The sequence below is a fragment of the Natrix helvetica genome (assembly GCF_964273705.1).
Source record: "Natrix helvetica genome assembly, chromosome: 5".
NCBI lineage: Eukaryota > Metazoa > Chordata > Lepidosauria > Squamata > Natricidae > Natrix > Natrix helvetica.
In genome coordinates this window covers 24,704,795-24,723,260 of record NC_138551.1, presented here as the reverse complement: position 1 = coordinate 24,723,260, position 18,466 = coordinate 24,704,795, and the positions used below count along the sequence as shown (strand labels likewise).

General features: G+C 38.8%; 1 protein-coding gene across 2 annotated transcripts in view; it reads right to left on the bottom strand.

The window, feature by feature from the left end:
- PPM1L (protein phosphatase, Mg2+/Mn2+ dependent 1L) overlaps positions 1-18,466 on the bottom strand; it is a 217,644-nt gene that overhangs the window by 43,574 nt on the left and 155,604 nt on the right. The window lies entirely within an intron of this gene.

Genomic DNA, 18,466 nt, shown 5'->3' with positions numbered 1-18,466 from the left:
AAAATCTACGAAAACAAATATATATATATATATATATATATATATGTATGTATGTATGTATGTATGTATGTATGTATGTATGTATGTTGTGTTTGTGCTGATAAATAAATAAAGAGAGACTAGTACTAGTATAGATCTATTTCAAGCTATTTAGCGCTCATCAGCTAGCCATACCCTTACTGGGATTCGAACGAGATGAGAGCTAAATAGCTTGAAATAGATCTATACTAGTCTCCCTTTATTTATTTATCAGCACAAATACAACACAAATATAAAAAGGCAACATTAAAAATAAAAATATGGTTTTCTGCCTGGATGGTCTTCTGTAATGAGCCAAACGACAGAAAGAGGGAGTAGTGAGCTCCCTCCCATATTTGAGCATACCAGGGGTTGTAACATACATACATACATACATACATACATACATACATACAGGTACAACATAAGGAAATTGGATGTAAATTGTAACGGTGATTTGGAAAGGAGGATTAGAAATTTTTGTTACTAAATATTATGGATGTTTAACCAGAATAGGCCATAAGGATTCAGTGTTATTGGAGGATATTAAAAATAGCAAATGAAATGCCAGTATGTGGTTATTGTGAAGTTCCCAGAAGACGACCTAATTAATTTACGAGCCTGGAGACAAAGTTCAAAAGAAATCCAATCATTTATTAGGATCAACAGTTATGTTTTAAATCTTGGCATATTTTATGATGAAGGATGTTTAAACAATTATAGTCAAATGAAAATGGATGTATGATGATGTTAATATGTATAAATATATCTGAGTTAAAATGGAGTTAATATGAATTATGGTTGATGACTGTGGAAAAGATGCACGAAAGTCTTTTGTAACCAACTGATACACTTTCTACAGTATGTAAAGAAGGAGGATTCTTTGTGTTGTGTTTGTTTTGAATATATATATATATATATATATATATATATATATATATATATATATATATATATATATATATATATATATATATATATATATATATATATATATATATACACACACACACACACACACACACACACACACACACATATAAAAACAATTTCAATAAACTGAAGTTGCATCTCTTCCATAATTTCAGATAAAATGCACCCTATCCCAAGTTTTTGATGCTTGCCCCCAAATTCCTTATTGAATTACAATGTACATAAGGCACATTGGCAAACTATTATACACACATCAGATTAATATGAAATGCATTTAAATAATTTAATTTTAAAGAAATATAAAGTACATAAAATGTTTTTGCCCTATTGCCTTTCCACCCACTTTCCAGAGAACAGCTGTACTCCTCTTGTTAGCCATTCAAGGGCCAATTTAATTTTTTTAAAAACCGGAATCCTAGATTCAGGACCATAGAAAATGATACAGAAATAAGTTTGGTTTGTTCAAATCAAGCCCCTGTGCATGGTTGCAAACCTTGGCTTATGATTGAGATGAACTTGTGAACACATTTAATGCAGTCGAGCAATTTCGAGATTGCAGCTCCTAGTAGGTTTTTCTTTGGATTTTAAAACCCAGTAGCCACTGGAACTGGACAGTTGAATGTTTTCTAGCCACATAATACAGATGAAAACACTAAGGACATGAAACAGGGTTATGGTGGGACGAGTAGTGATATCATTCTCATCCCTGTTATTTCTCTTTCCCTTGTTATCTCCTTTTCACCCTCCCCCATCCAAATCTTAAGTCATGAAAGCCCTATTAATAATCACATAACTTTATTTAAATATTAATCTACAGAAAGAAGTTATTACAGCTAATCCTCACAATCACAATTGAGCCCGAAGTTTCTGTTGTTGTGAGACATTTATTAAGTGAGTTTTCCCCATTTTATGACCTTGCCACAGTTAAGTGAATCATTGCAGCTATTAAATTAATAACCTGGTTGTTAAGTGAATCTGGCTTCCCCATCTACTTTGCTTGTCAGAAAGTCACAAAAGATGATCACTGGACTCCTGGACACCGCAATCGTCATAAATATGAACCAGTTGCCAAGTATCTGAATTTTGATCACATGACTATGGGGATGCTGCAAAAGTTGTAACTGTGAAAAATGATAATTTCAGTGCTGTTGTAACTTTGAACGTTCACTAAATGAACTGTTGTAAGTCGAGGACGACCTGTATTTCATGGAACCAAAGAAAAAGTCTTTTTAAAAGCTTGTGGTGCTCCCGATAACAGTGGTAATAATGTTTTGGACATCTATTTTCTTGGATATTATTTCTAATTCTGAATTTAAAATACACAGGCAAATAAGTTTATATAGTTATTTCAGTTAAGATTTTTCAATAGGCAAATCCACAAGTATTTGTCTCACTGGAAAACTTGACTCATTCCCTATGTATATAGAAAGAGAAGGGGACGCGGTGGCTGAGTGGCTAAGACGCTGAGCTTGCCAATCAGAAAGTTTTGCAGTTTGACGGTTCAAATCCCTAGCGCCATCACGGAGTGAGCTCCCGTTACTTGTCCCAGCTTCTGCCAACCTAGCAGTTCGAAAGCATGTAAAAATGCAAGTAGAAAAATAGGAACCACCTTTGGTGGGAAGGTAACAGCGTTCCATGCGCCTTCGGAGTTTAGTCATGCCATTTAATCATGCCTGAGAGATCGGGTCATTATATAATAGGTCTTAAAATAAAAATGAGTTACCCCTCTTTTACACACTTTGTTCTTCCTAAACTGTCAGCCCTGAAAAATATGACTCAGATTGAAACTGTCTTGAAACACAGGGGTATAACTATAGAGCAGTGATGGCGAACCTATGGCACGCGAGCCACAGGTGGCACGTGGAGCCATTTGTCAGGGCACGCGAGGCGCTGCCCTGTCAGCTGAGTTCACCTTTTTAAAAGCCATTTTTCGCCCTCCCCAGGCTCCAGAGGCTTTATAGGAGCCTGGGGAGGGCGAAAAGAGCCTGCCCCGCCCCCCCAGAGGCCCTCCAGAGGCTTCAGGGACCGTCCGGAGGCTTCCCTGATGCCTTCGGAGCGCTTAAAACGACCCTCCGAGCAAACCGGAAGTGACTTGGAGGGTCTTTTTAAGTGTTCCGAAGGCTTCAGGGAAGCCTCCGGATGTTCCCTGAAGCCTCCGGAGGGCCTCCGTGGGTGCGGGGGACGCTCTTTTTGCCCTCCCCAGGCTCCTATAAAACCTCTGGAGCCTGGGGAGTGCAAAAAAAGCATGTAAAAATGGAGGGGTCGCACGTTGTGTGCGCATGCGCACTGGGGGGGTTTGCGCATTGCATTATGGGTGCGGCAAGCCCGCACACGACCCCCCTGCGCTCCCCCCCTTGTGGCACGCGAGCCAAAAAAGGTTCGCCATCGCTGCTATAGAGCGAGGAACAGGTTGATAGAACAGTGACTGGGGCCTCTAAATGTTTGCTATGAGAACCAAAATTGTTTTAATATCATTCCCTTAGTCCTCTTTCTGCCTCATAGGTAGCCAACAAGTCATCCCTTCTTTCTTATCTTAAGATAGTTCTGAGTAGAATTCTTTCCTACTATTTTTCTACTTTCCTTCTGATTCAGCTTGATTAAAAGAGCCTTTTGAAATTCTATGGAATGAATAAAAAGGCAAAGAAAAAAAGGGTGAGACGAAACTAGAATACATTTGTAGCGCCTGAGTGCGTATGGTGTGTGTGCATATACGTGCATTTGTGTACCTGGATATATGAAGAAAAAAAATATCCCTACATTTTTAGAAATCCCCCCCCTTTTTTTAAAAAAATCACCCTCTCAATCTTGATCCAATTTGTAGAACCAGATATTTAGTTTTTATCTTGTAGGAAATTAGCACCCACCCCTCCCCTAGAAGAATGAAATATCCTAGGAAATATTAAAAGGGAAGAATATTTCCCCTAAAAAGAGAAGTAGAAACTCAGAGAGGCAAAAACCCAGCCCCGCCCACCTTGACAATAGGCCAGAGAAACATATTTTTAGGCAGGAAACATACTCACGCTTAATAGCTCCCTCCACCTTTGTCAATGGGTGATTAAGGCTTGAATCAGCCTATTCTTTTCTTTTTTTAAAAACAAAGTTTTATTGGTTTTTTAATATTTTACAAAGGGAAAAGGTATGGGAAAGGTTACAAATTTTGGCAGCCGCGAAATGCGGTAGGTGCACCCCCCCTCCAGACTCATAGTATACATTTGCATAGAATTCAAATATTACATAATAGCATATAGTCAGTGTGGTAATTTCAATTGGTAATTTCGGTCAGTTTATGTCACATGGGTTTTCTTACTCATTTGTGTGATCTGAGCTTTCTTGATGTCGCCCCATCTCCCCCCGTTGGCAGTGCTCTGGCCCATCCCGTGTCTTGTATATCTACTGAAGTGTCTTCTGGTTTTTCTAAGAGTAGTTTATTTTTTTCCATAAAGGCCTGTGCCTCTATGGGTGTATTAATTCTAACTCTTGTCTCCTCCCAGAATATTAGCATACCTTCAGGCAGTAACCATCGAAACCACACACCCTTCTGGTATAGTTTATTCGCCAATTGCGAATAAAATTTTCTTTTCTCCCTCACTTTCTTGGGGATCTGTTTCAGAATGGTTATCTCCTTATCTTTGTATGTCAAGGCTTGCCCCCTTTGTGCATTCAGGATTTCATCTCTTGTGCTTTTCCTAAGAAATTTAATGTGTACCTTCCTGGGGACATTGTGTGTTCTAGCATACGCTGAGTTCACTCTATAGGCCAGGTCTATTTCCCACCCCATCTGTTGTTTTTCCTTCTGAATATACTCAGCCAAAATGGTTGTCATGATGTCCCTTATGTTTTCATCATCTGTCTCCATCACATTTTGAAACCTAAGATAAAAAGACATTCTCTCAAACTCTATTTTCATTTGTTGGGTGTCAAGTTCTTTGTTTCCCTTCTGCACGCCCTCTATCCCCCGCCCCTCATCTCAGCCGCCCCACCCTCCAAGAGATCCAGTCTCTGTGAGTTCTTATTAATTTTTTCTTGGTTGAAAAAATACATAACCAAGATTTACCCCATCTCATTGCCCTTCATTGCACCACCCACCAAGTTTCAACCAAACTTAGCACACAACCTAAAAAGCTAGCTATGACCTCTGACAGAAACCAATCAGGATACTTTTCCTGTGCTCCAGGAAGTTTAAAGCCCATGAGAGGGCATAAAACCCAGGGACTCTCAGCATCTCTGCCTTTTCTGCTCAGGAACTCAAGCCACGTGATCCTGTTCAGGAACTCAAGCCATGTGATCCTGATCACCACTAAACCATCTTTCCAAGCAGCCTCCATGTTTCCAGTGTCTTTTTCCCCACTTGGAACTGAACTCAGAAAGACATTTCTTCCAACAATTTATATCACTAAATATCACCTGATATCACTAAATATTAGTATCATCTGAAATGGAGCTGGGAAAAAGCTTGGAGGGCCAAGGCTTTGATCCTGCTCCAAATAATTGATATTTTCATCAGAACATTTAGAGTAACAGAAGTTGTAAAACTGAAGACTAACGATGATCGCAATGTTTGAAGAGAAAGTTAAATGTTAAAGTGGTCAAGAGGACTCTGTGGTGCTGACACATTTGCTCTCCAGGCTGTCAATAAGCATCTCAAGCACAGTCTCAGCTGGTAAGTTCTTGAGTCAACTCAAGGGATTTAATTAGCAGTTTCATTTCAAACAGTATAAATAAAGCCTCGTTTGTAGTCCTTGCAGACATCTCTTGATTATTCAGTCAGCTACAGGGTGAACAGGATCCATCTGCTGGAAAAATCCCCTTCCGTTTGGGATATCACATCTGACAAATTGTTTCAGCTACAGACATGCTATCCCTGGGCTCTGACCATCAGGCTTTATGAAGGACTAGGAGACATCAAGCAACAAAGCTACCTATCAGATAAGCAGCTAATTTCATCAGGGCAGTCATAAATAACTGTCCATTCTCCTACTGGCTTCAGGGCATTTCAATACAAAGGCTGCTTACATTAAGTCCTTAACAACTGGAGAAAAGCCAACCTATTAGCGTGTGAAATTGTTATAGAAGTTTCTAAACCAGAGCTCTTTGAAAAGCAGCAGAAAACAATTTGGACTGTGTAATCTAATTCAGAAATGTGACCAAGTGAATCAAAGTCACAATAAAAGCAACGTTATTGCCATAATTGGCATCTGGGTTTAGGGTAACTAAGGAGCTGCCCAAGGATGTCCGTATCAAAAGGGTCCATTTGCTCTGAAGCTATAGAGTGAAATCTGTCTGAAAAGAACTGAGGTTTTTGAAGGAGTCAATCCATTTCATTCTATGCCATATTAAATTACCCAAAGTGCAATATCTCACTTTATGTCATGCTATTGTCAAATTTGGAATAACATCTGGTACAGCTTGAGAAGACTGGAGAAGCTGAGAAGCTGGAGAAGACTCCTGCGAGTCCCTTGGACTGCAAGGCGTTCAAACCAATCAGTCCTAGAGGAGATCCACCCTGACTGCTCTTTAGAAGACCAGATCCTAAAGAGGAAACTCAAATACTTTAGCCACCTAATGAGAAGGAAGGACTCACTGGAGAAGAGCCTAATGCTGGGAAAGATTGAGGGCAAAAGAAGAAGGGGGCAACAGAGAATGAGGTGGCTGGATGGAGTCACTGAAGCAGTAAGTGTGAGCTTAAATGGACTCCAGATGATGGTAGAGGACAAGAAGGCATGGAAGAATATTGTTCATGGGGTGGCGACACAACTTTGCAACTAACAACAACAAAACAGCTTAAATGAGAGTGTGCACCACAAAGAGTGGATTAAATGCTGAGTGGGGACATAGTGGTTGTTGTTCACCAATCCAAGGACAAGGGGACATTTGGTGTAAAGGAGACAATTAGGCATATAGTGTATGTCAGGCACAAAGAATTGTGACCATTCACTAAATTGCAGTACGGAAGATTTAATCAAGTCTATACACCAGAATCTAGTCAACTAAAGTTCAGTATTAAATTGGTGCCAGAGAAGGATCAATGGAATTCAAGAGGGAGTGGACTTGGTTTATTTGTGGCAATGTAAGGACTCTAAGATTATGACATATTTAACTCTGCCACCTCAGCTCTGCCTGCTTTTCTCCCACAATGCCCTAGCAATCCTGGTCACTGGTTCAATACTGTCCCTACGTTTTACTTGTACCCCATTTCCCCGAAAATAAGACCTCCCCGGATAATAAGCCCAATCAGGCTTTTGAGCGCATACGCTAAAATAAGCCCTCCCTGAAAACATTGCAACTCATCAGCAGCCATGAGGTGACCACATTCGCTGCCTCCTGCACCTCAAAAATGATAAGACCTCGGCACTTCCGGTTCCGGCGGCTACGGCGACAGGCAAGCCTTTGCCTGCTCCCGCTCTCCCGGTGGGCTTCCCCCGCCTCTGGGGGGGCACAGGACGCCCCGGAGAGGCGTCCTGCCGAGGGAACGGCTCGCGGAGGGTCCTGGCGTCGGCGGCGGCTGGCGGGGGCTTCTCCGCTTCGTTCTAGGCACCGGGGAGCAGTCTCGGAGGGCGCCCATGTGTGCGCGCCTCGCCCCATGCCGATCGGAGAACGCACTCTTGAACGAAGCAGCGGCAGTATGGTGAGAGGCTTCCCTTCTTCACTCCCTCTTTCTTGAATTGATGGACTTTTCAGCATTTTTTAAAAAAGTTAAACTTTCGGATTTCTGCTAGAGGTGCGGCTAGAGGGAGGGGGATTTCCCCCCCTCCCTTGGACAAGCGGCTTGAGAAGATTTTGCTCTCGCCCCCAGGGGAAGGAGGAGGGGGGAGAGCCAACTAATGATGCCTCACCCTTATAAAAGTGACTTTCAGTGGACTTAGCTCCAGAACTTATGGGTGAACTGAGAACTTTCTGAACTTTTAAAATTTTATTATGCCTCTGAGCCCAAAGCTGGCAGGGCAAGATGGCACACTTCCGTTGTCTTCATGAACTGTGAAACCTGACTCCACCTTTAAAATTCAGGCTTCCGGTCTTTGTCTCCGAGTCACCCAGAGGAATCTCTTGTGGATTGTTCTTTTCTGAACTCTTTGGAGAAAAAACTTTCATCTATTGCTAGAGTGACTAAAGAAACCCCCATCTGTTTGGATCCTCTGCCTTCTGAATTCGCCTGCCTGCTCTACTTCTCCAGCTGCCCAGTTTCCACTCTGACTGATCTCCTTGCTTCATAAACCATGTCTCCAAAAAGACCACCTCCTGGAAAGCCTGGTTTTGCTACTTCTGCCCCAACGTCTGCAACGTCTAGTCCAGCTACACAGTCAAAGATAACAGAACTGATGCAACCCAAGACTACAGAGATAGACTTTCAACAAATGCTTCAACAAATTTTACAGGGCCAGGAGGAAATTAAGAAACAGTTAAGGGAAATGAAAGATGAAATTAAAGAGAATCAAGCCCAAATCTTTAAGAACTCACAGAGACTGGACCTTGTGGAGGGTGGGGTGGCGGAGGCGAGGGGGGGGGGTAGAGGCTTTACAGAAGGGGAACAAAGAACTCGACATCCAACAAATGAAAACAGAGTTTGAGAGAATGTCCTTTTATCTTAGATTTCAAAATGTAATAGAAGCAGATGGGGAAAACATAAGGGACATTATGACTAATATGTTAGCTGAATACATACACAAAGATAAACAGCAGATGGAATGGGAGATAGACCTAGCCTATAGAGTGAATTCAGCATATGCCAGAACACATAATGTACCCAGGGAGGTTCACATTAAATTCCTTAGGAAAACCACAAGAGATGAAATTCTGGGTGTACAAAGGGGGCAAACACTGACATACCACGACAGGGAGATAACCATTCTAAAGCAGATTCCCAAAAAAATTAGGGAAAAAAGGAAAAGCTATTCGCAATTGGCGAATAAATTATACCAGAAGGGGGTCTGGTTTAGATGGTTGATGCCTGAAGGTATGCTGATATTCTGGGAGGAGACAAGAATTAGAATTAACACACCCATAGAGGCACAGGCCTTTATGGAAAAAAATAAAGCGAACCTAGAAAAAACAGAAGACACTACAACGGTCATACAGGACACGGGAGGGGCCGGAGCTCTGCCAGCGGGGGGTGAAGGGTCAACACCAAGAAAGCTCAGATCACAAAAATAAATAAGAAAACCACAATGTTATAAACAGACCGAAAGTAATAATGAATTTATAACTAGACTATATATTATAATTATATAAATTGATTGAAAATTATCTTTTCTAGAATTAATATGCTGATTCTTTATGATTATGTATTAAGGTTTGATATTTTGATGTAACCTAGGAGTCTGGAGGGAGGGGGCGTCTGCCACACTTGCAACTGCCAAAATTTGTAATCATTCCACTTACCCTTTTCCGCATAAATGTTTTTAAAAAAACCAATAAAACTTTTTGAAAAAATAAATAAATGATAAGACCTCCCCGAAAATAAGGCCAAGTGCTTATTTGGGGGGGGGGTGTCAAAAGAAAATAAGACCCTGTCTTATTTTTGGGGAAATACGGTACCATGGAAACTTTGTCAGAACGGGGCTAAAAGAATATTGTTTGTAAATTTGTCTTATCTGTTCTGTCCATTTGCCCAGCACATTTGCAAAGGAAATGTAATGATATATTATATTAGGATCATTGTATGAAGGCAATTGTGAATCACTATTTCATAGCAAAACAGAATTTTTGTGAGGGAGACTTTGCCTAGCTTTAGGGAGATGGAGATGGCAATCAATATTTTATTATTTTAATTTATCTTCTTCAACCAATTTGACCCCACCTTTTCAACAAACAAGCTAGAATGATATATAGTTCAATTTTTTATATCTTAAGGGAAATGATATTAATAACTATTTTCTAGGACAAGACTCAAGAAAATTAAAAAATGTTTCTTTGAATTTGTGTGCGAAAGAAATAATAAACAAAAATATTACATTAATAATAAAGTTAACAATTCCCTTGTTTTATGAAAAAAACATACTTTTATAATAGGGAAAGAGCAAAACTGTCTCATGTAAACTATTTGTGCTTAGGTTTCACAATTTCCTACCTGATCCAAAACAGATAATACCCAGGATATTAATATATTCTACCTCTAACCAACATAACAACTACTGACAGAAGATTAAACAAGAGAAGATATCTGATTTCATCCCCTCTCCCTCAGACAAGATAGCTGAATCTTTGCCTTCTATCTTTTCTGACCAGGATAAATACTAATTTGCTCAAAGATCCAGTGACATCTTGTGTTTAATAGATCTTCAAGAATATCCAATGCTCACTGTTTGTTGGAGTCCCACTATAGAACATCACTATCTAATATTAGATATGTCAAGATGTGCTGACATAACTGGTGCTCTGGCAAACAAAATATCATGTAGGTGATTCATATCCTCCCTTGAGTCATTACCAAGCTTTACTAAATGCCAACCTGGGTCAATTCATAACACAACAAAATTCCATAGGTCATTACATTGCAGTTAATAATATTCCTTTGCCAAAGCAGAATCTCTCTAGATTGGCTCACAATCTATAATATCGTATTTTGGACATCAAAATGAACTTTCCTGGAAAAAAAAGAAGTGTAATGCCCTCAGCTGTTTTTCTTGCAGCTCCTTTAATCTTGAAGAAAGAAGCAGAATTTTATAATGCAGAACATGGCTAGATTGTTTATTTATTAGCCACCAGAGTACAAATTGAAGATCTCATTATTTACTGCTTGATCAAAACTGTCATACTCAATAAAAATGTCCCTTTTAATTTTGTTCTGTGTGAAAACCTCTCCTTTGCAATCTTACCTGTAATTATTTATTCAACATCATTTTTGATATCATAAAAATGCATCTGAACCATTTCTCATTTTTAATTCTAGCATTAATACAAAAGTACATATATGATTCAGTAAGGTTATTTGATAAGTCATAAGTGGAAAAAAACACCTACTAGACATATATAAAAACTCTTCTATCAGTGATTTTCATGTTATACTAGAAAGATCTTAAATTTAAATTTCATGCAATTCCAGGTAAGGCTGAAGGGTTAGAATGATACAGTAATTTGTGTATATTTTACAAAAGATAGTTTATAATTTGCAGCTCTCCATTTTTAAGTTTGGAGCTTATTTTTTCTGAAATCCCTTTGCTAATATCTACTGAGGTAGTGGGAATTGGGAGATGAATTTGCTGATCTACAAGGCTGACATCTGAACTTAACGTGTTTTCCACTCTCATTATTTCAACAGTAATCTTATAGTGCTTCATAAAGACTGAAAGAAATTGATCTCCTTTGTGTATTTATAAAGCCACTGTAAGGGGTTATGGCAAACATAATCTTTGCATCAGTCACAAATGCATAAAATTCAATCATTCTAAATCCTGATTTGAATCTTTCAATGGCTGGAGGTAAAGAGAAAAGGCAGAAGGAATCTTTTGGAATACAGATTTTAGGTAAACTACTGATATTCGCGGTGGCTCAGGGGCTGAGCTTGTTGATCAGAAAGGCCGTCAGTTTGGCGGTTTGAATCCCTAGCGCCGAGTAACGGAGTGAGCTCCCGTCACTTGTCCCAGCTTCTGCCAACTTAGTAGTTCAAAAGCATGTAAAAATGCAAGTTAAAAATAGGAACCACCTTTGGTGGGAAGGTAAGAGTGTTCCATGTGCCTTCGGCATTCAGTCATGCCGGCCTCATGACCATAAAGATGTCTTTGCACAGCGCTGGCTCTTTGGCTTTGAAATGGAGATGAGCACCTCCCCCTAGAGTCAGCAACAACTAGCACGTATGTGCAAGGGGAACCTTTATGTCTACCTTACTGATATTCTAGAGCAGCATTGTTGAATGTGCATCCAAAATGGATTGACTCTACAGCAAATCCATCTTTGTTTACAGAAGGCAGATGCTGAGCAACGAGCCAGATGAAGAATTAGCATTAGAAAAAAAAACAGTTATATAGTTATTCCTAAAACTGGTAATTGCTAATGACAGATTTGATGCATGCATGTTATTTCTAACTCATAAATAAAAAAATACAATTTGAACATATTTTAATACAATAAAAAGGACCGACTAAATTGGGCAACACTTTTTTTTTAAGTTCCTTTTACAGAAACTGTTAACTGGCAGATTCTGTGTTGCAAGAGGCATCCTTGCCCATTCCTACAGAGATTAGACTGAACCTTCCATCATGAGTTTTGCAAAAATATGCATCCAATTGGTTGAAACACTCCAATCCTTGCCGAACTCCACTTCTTCAGAGTAGCAGAAGATGCGGGAATGGTGTTTTATAGAAGAGCATTAAGGAAAGGGAAGATAGGCATTTATATTCTTGTTAGATGGATTTTGTTCCAAAATGCAAAAGAGCAATTTTGTGTACACATTTTTGGTGTAGTTCCATAATCTAAAGATGCTATGTGTATTCAGCTTTCCTCTTATTTTTCTGCATGGCTAACTGTGGTATGCCTGTGACTTAAGAGACAGGCCGGACGTACAGACAGATGGACAAATGGAAGGAAGGGAAAACTCAGCAGGTCTTATAGAACTTCTATTAGAGATGAGAAAAATCAAAACCTGTTGAATTCATGAAAGAAGATACTCCATGTGCAGCCGCCTCATTACCTCTACCTCTAAACTTGCTCATGCGTATCTCCTTTTGGCTATGTGAACATATCTAGAATCTTGAAAATACCAACAAGACAAAGTTCCCTAATGCAGCCATTGATTTAATCTTGAACAACATCCAAAAGTTGCAAGCCTCTTTTCTTTCATATGTGACTACAAATTATAGTTTAGCATTATGCACACAACTTGTGTACACTCATGAACCTTCCAGGGCAACCACAAAGTGAAAGAAAACATCAATTTCCATTTTCTAAGTAGGAATGGAGTGAACAAAAGATTCATTCACATACAATAATAGTATCCTGAGGATGAACTCTATTTTACTGTTTATGCATGAATTCATGGATACTTGACATTGATTGCTTCACTTGATTGCTATTCTTCCTTCCTAGGTCAAATTATCTTGAGAATGCCACTTGCAAATTGACAGGATTTAAGCATTATGTGATGATTTCAATCCATCTGTTATTCTTGGCCTGGAAAGCTTACTTACTTATAAATCTTGTCAACACACATGCCTATTTTTAGTGGAGTTCATTTTGCTGGATGGCTTTGATGTATTTTTTTTATTAATGGAAAAGATTTTCAAGGAGAATTATCAAGAATGTGGAGGGTATTAAAGATATGGTATGACTGTACAGCCAAATTAATAAACATAAATGCATTATATAAAATGAAATATAGAAATGATAGAAGAGCAATCTAACCGAAACAAAATTATTCTATCATGAGCTTGAAATTTTAGTGAGATAGGACTAACCCATATTATTTATATAATATAATATACCCGCAATGTTTGTCCACAAAGGTGATAAAAATCTCTGAAACTCAACTCTATTGGCATTTCCTTAAAAAAAAAACCTTATCCTTTCGATTATTTGTAATACAACTATGGGTATTAATATAATAACCTTCTATAATTGATGCATCTTTTTCTTATGGACTTAAACATGTATTTCCAAAAGCAAACTGTCATAAAATGAGTCCAAACCAAAAGTAATTTCTCTCTCTCTCTCTCTCTCTCTCTCTCTCTCTCTCTCTCTCTCTCTCTCTCTCTCTCTCTCTCTCTCTCTCTCACTGACCCCCACCCCTTTCAAAATCAATTAATTCCGCTCAAGTAATCTTCTCCTTTTAAAATCATGTAATTCTTACTCAACCAAGGAAAAAGGACACTAGTAGGTGAGCAGATTCTTAAGTGGCTTAGTGGAAACTGCTTGGCAGAATAAACGTAAGAGTTTTCTGATTGTGAAAGCTAGGTTAATATTTGGTTGTGTAACTTTCTCTTTTCAGTAAAAAAGCAGGGGCAAGGATATGCAATGGAGAAAACAGCAAATGAATATGAAGTCTTAAAAGTCAGGACATACTGAAAAAGGTAGCACAGTTCTTAAGATCTCTTTATTGTTGTCATTTGTTGAACTTTATTTTTACCATTTATATTATCACGTTCACATTTCAATGAAATAATTTTCAGTCAATGATTGATTCTAAGGACACACAGGCACATGTGGTGACGTGCGGGCTGAGACAGTGAACCAACTCCTTGAACACAGGGAGGTTGTGGTGGACCCCGTGACAGAATCCACACTTTAAAGAACCTTGTGGTGGGAAATTAAATGTTTTTCTATGAACAGCAGATTCGCATGCCTTATCACGTCAGGAAATCCCTTTGGTTCCAAAATACTTTACTTTAAGATACATGCTGGTCAGTGGTGGGATTCAATTTTTTTTATTACCGGTTCTGTGGGTATGGCTTGATGGGCATGGCATGGCATGGCTTGGTGGGTGTGGCAGGGGAAGGATACTGTAAGATCTCCAATTCCTCCCGATCAGCTTGGACTCGGGAGGCAGAGAATAGATGGGGGCAGGACCAGTCAGAGGTGGTGACCAGTACTGGTTCTCCAAACTACTCAAAATTTCCGCTACTGGTTCTCCAGAACTGGTCAGGACCTGCTGAATACCATCTCTGATGCTGGTGGTTGCAATCATAATTGGGAAAATGGTATTTAAAGGCAATTTGTGATTAAAATGTAATCTATGATTTGGTCCTTATTAAAGTCTGAAATGTACACAATGTGTACACAATGTGTGAAATGACGCCATTATAAGAAAATTAGAAGAATAAAAATGCCACTCTGAGTAAGTTGTCTAATCCTACTGACTTCTACAACACGCTTACCCAAAGAGGTCAGAGAGCAAAGCAGGGGAAGTTCAGGTTTGTTGGGGAAAATTGTACCCAAATGCAACCAGTTGGGGAGAACAAAAAGGAAAGGAACATTCCACAATTTCTCATGGAACACCACCAACTTCTCCCACAATTCTATGATTCCATGGAACACAATCTTAAAAAAACTAGATTAGAAACTCTCTCTGAGTAATCTACTCTAATATTTAACTATTTTAGGGAGCATATGCCTTGGACAAAAAGCAATGGCTCCTAGTTATTTCCCTCTATAGAAAGCCAAGGTTGTGTTTACTGCTTGGCTTCCTAAATTTGTCAGCTGCATCAAGGACACTAGAAAAGGCCATCCAACCACATACACTGTTAGATTCATGTCCCAGTCCAGTTGGATTTTATATATGGCACAAGTAATATGTAGCAAAATAGTTCGAATTGCCTTATTTTTCTCTGGCAAAACAAAACTTGATCTCTGGGAATCAGAGGTAGTATTCAGGGGGTTCTGACCAGTTCTGGAGAACCTGTAGTGGAAATTTGAGTACTTCGGAGAACTGGTAAATACTACCTCTGACTGGCCCTGCCCTTATCTATTCTCTGCCTCCCGAGTCCCAGCTGATCGGGAAGAAATGAAGATTTTGCAGTAACCTTCCCCTGAAATGGGGAAGGAATGGGGATTTTACAGTATCCTTCCCCTGCCACGCCCATCAAGCCACGCCCACCACACCTACCAAGCCACACCCACAGAACCAGTAGTAAAAAAAATTGAATCTCACCACTGTTGGGAATCATCTGCTAACCTTGACACTTTATTTTAGTACATGAGAATCAAATCTGCAGTCTGCATCTGGAATCAAATCTAACTATTTACCAGCTTGGATTTTTGGTCACATATAGCTATTTCCTACAATATCAATTTTGCATCCATATATTGTCATGGGAACTACGGGGCAACACTGTAATTTTCTAAAGTTTTTGAAGCAAAAAACCCGACCAGTTTGCAAAACTTTAATGCTATCAGAAGTGAGCTACTATGGCAGGCCATGTACATGGTGCTCGGCAAAGCATAACAGAGCCCTCATAGATGGTATTTTTTGACTGGGACTTAATAGAACTCCAGCTGCTTGTGATTATAAATGTTAAGTATTTCAGAGGCAGCCAAAAGATGGGTACTTTTACCATCCTGCTGATGCAGATGGAAAGAGTTATGCTGTCACCTGAAAGAGCTATAATTTGCTCTATTTTAAAACAATGGCACCTTCTGCCCATCCTCAGTCGTCTATCTATTCACAACCCAGGAAGATCTGAAACCAGTTTGACCTTCTCATCAAAATGAAAGGTGTTGATAATACACTGAAATCTATCATGACAGGAGTAAATGTTACCTTTGGAATTCATGTGAAGCTGAATGATAGGGGGATTTCAAATCACAAACATCTGCTGCAATTATTATTATTATCATTATTATTTAAAAAAACACACACTTCTTTGCACAGCAGTCGCAATCAAGCGGTGCTTCAGAACAGGTAGCACCATTAAAGCTAAACAAGAGATTTGATTAGAATGCCAAGTCTGTCACTCAGCCTCATTATAGATATAAATACAGGACTTCCATTCATAATATATATCCACCGTTTTAATGGTATTTTTAAAAAGTGTACCGCACAAATATATTTTTGTATTTATCTTATAGTTCGTCTTCACTCAGATTTGATTGCTTTACTTCAGCATTAAAATCTACTTTTGTAGGGGGAAAAAAAAATATTTGACAAGTTTTCTGTTGCACAAACATTTTTGAGTGAAGGCAAAAACATTCTTTCCCATTTTTAAATGTCATTCTTCATAGTATAACAAATCTATAATTTTCCTTCTTCAGTCTAACATTCAAAACAGAGGAGTAGGTAAAGGGACACACATAGAATGCAAATTTTAAAAAAGGGTTTCTTGTTATTATCCAAAAGAATAGACTAGATGTTTTTTTGTATCAAAACTTGAAAAACTTATGTATATAGCTGGTCCTAGTTGAATGACCACTTGTTTAGTGACAATTTGAGGTTGCAATGGTGCTGAATGAATAGTAACTATGAATAATCCTCACACTTATGGCTCTGGCGACATTCCATAATCATATGATCACCATTTGTGACCTTCACTTCCACCTTCTGATAAGTAAAGTCAACGGAAAGCTGGCAGTAAGTTATAAGTCACAGTCACGTGAGGCCCCTCACTTAATAACCTATGTGATCCCTGCTTAATGATAGCAATTGGCACTGCTGTTGCTATGTGGTGCAGTCACATGGTTTTTCATCTTATAATTGTATCACAAACAATGGAGTTTCCAGTCCCAATTAGAAGTGTTAAATGAGAAATTCCTGTTTCGCTACTGAGCTGCCATAAGAATTTGAGATTCAAGGATGTTATTGTAAGACATAGCATACTTGAGTGGTACTAAATATTACATAAGGAAAATACGAGATGGAAAATAAGAATGCTAGTTTTCTGTATACCTTTCCTTCGCATTTTTTTTATCTCCCTCATCATGCCAGAATGAACTCCTCCCAGGGAAGGAATTATGTAGAAGATACTGTAGATTATATAGAAGAGAATCCAGTTTCCCCAGATGGAAAAAGCAAAGACGGTTTGCAAGATTAGAAAGGTATAAAGCAGGGGTGAAATTCAGCAGGTTCTGACAGGTTCTGGAGAACCGGTAGCGGAAATTTTGAGTAGTTCAGAGAACTGGCAAATACCACCTCTGGCTGGCCACAGAGTGGGGTAGGAATGAAATTTTGTAATATCCTTCCCCGAGGAGTGAGGTGGGAATGGGGATTTTGCAGTATCCTTCCCCTGCCACGCCCACCAAGCTGCCCACAGAACCAGTAGTAAAAAAAATTGAATTTCACCACTGGTAGAAAGAAATGTTGTGAATAATGTGTAAACAAGATTTCCTATTTTATCCCCTTTGTGTTCCCTATACAATTTGTAATCTTTTTAGGACTGGAAAAAATGGGATGATGAGCCTGTAATTATGTCAGTATACTTGAAATTTTGAAACATGTTATGAGTATTCACACAAAATGTCTGTCACAAGTTATGTGAACAATTACCTCAAATACAAATATAGAGAAGCAAAACAAGGTGGCTGCTTCCTGCCATCCCCTCAAACTTCTCAGAATGTTACCTGCCATCTCACATTATGCTTCTCTTTTTTTCTGGGTGAGGCACAAAATATTTCAGTATGGCACTACTAGGAAAATAGACTATTTCGCGGATGGTACTTTGCGGCATGCAATATTCTCATTTTCTTTTAATTTAAACAAATCCAAAAATTCAAGTGGGCAAATAATCTCACTATCATCCACTATCATCCATATTGTTGTGACTAATGAGGCAAAATCTCTTCAGAGTAAATTAATGTGTATTCTGAATATGCAGCACATATTGCACTAAATCAGCATATCCTTTTCAGTGTTGACTGAGGGAATTGACATTATAGGAAATGAACAAGATTTGATTAAATGAAATAAGCAAAAAAGATTGAAAATTCTACTGAAATCGCTATTTTTCTACAGTATGAAAAAAAATGATTATGCTAATAATGTGAAGAGTCAATCACCTTTTTAAAAGGAAGTATACTTTTAGTTTAGCATTTTATCTGCTTGGCTGAATATACCAACCAAAGCTTGGCCTGGAGAATGTCAAAGTAAAATAAAATATAG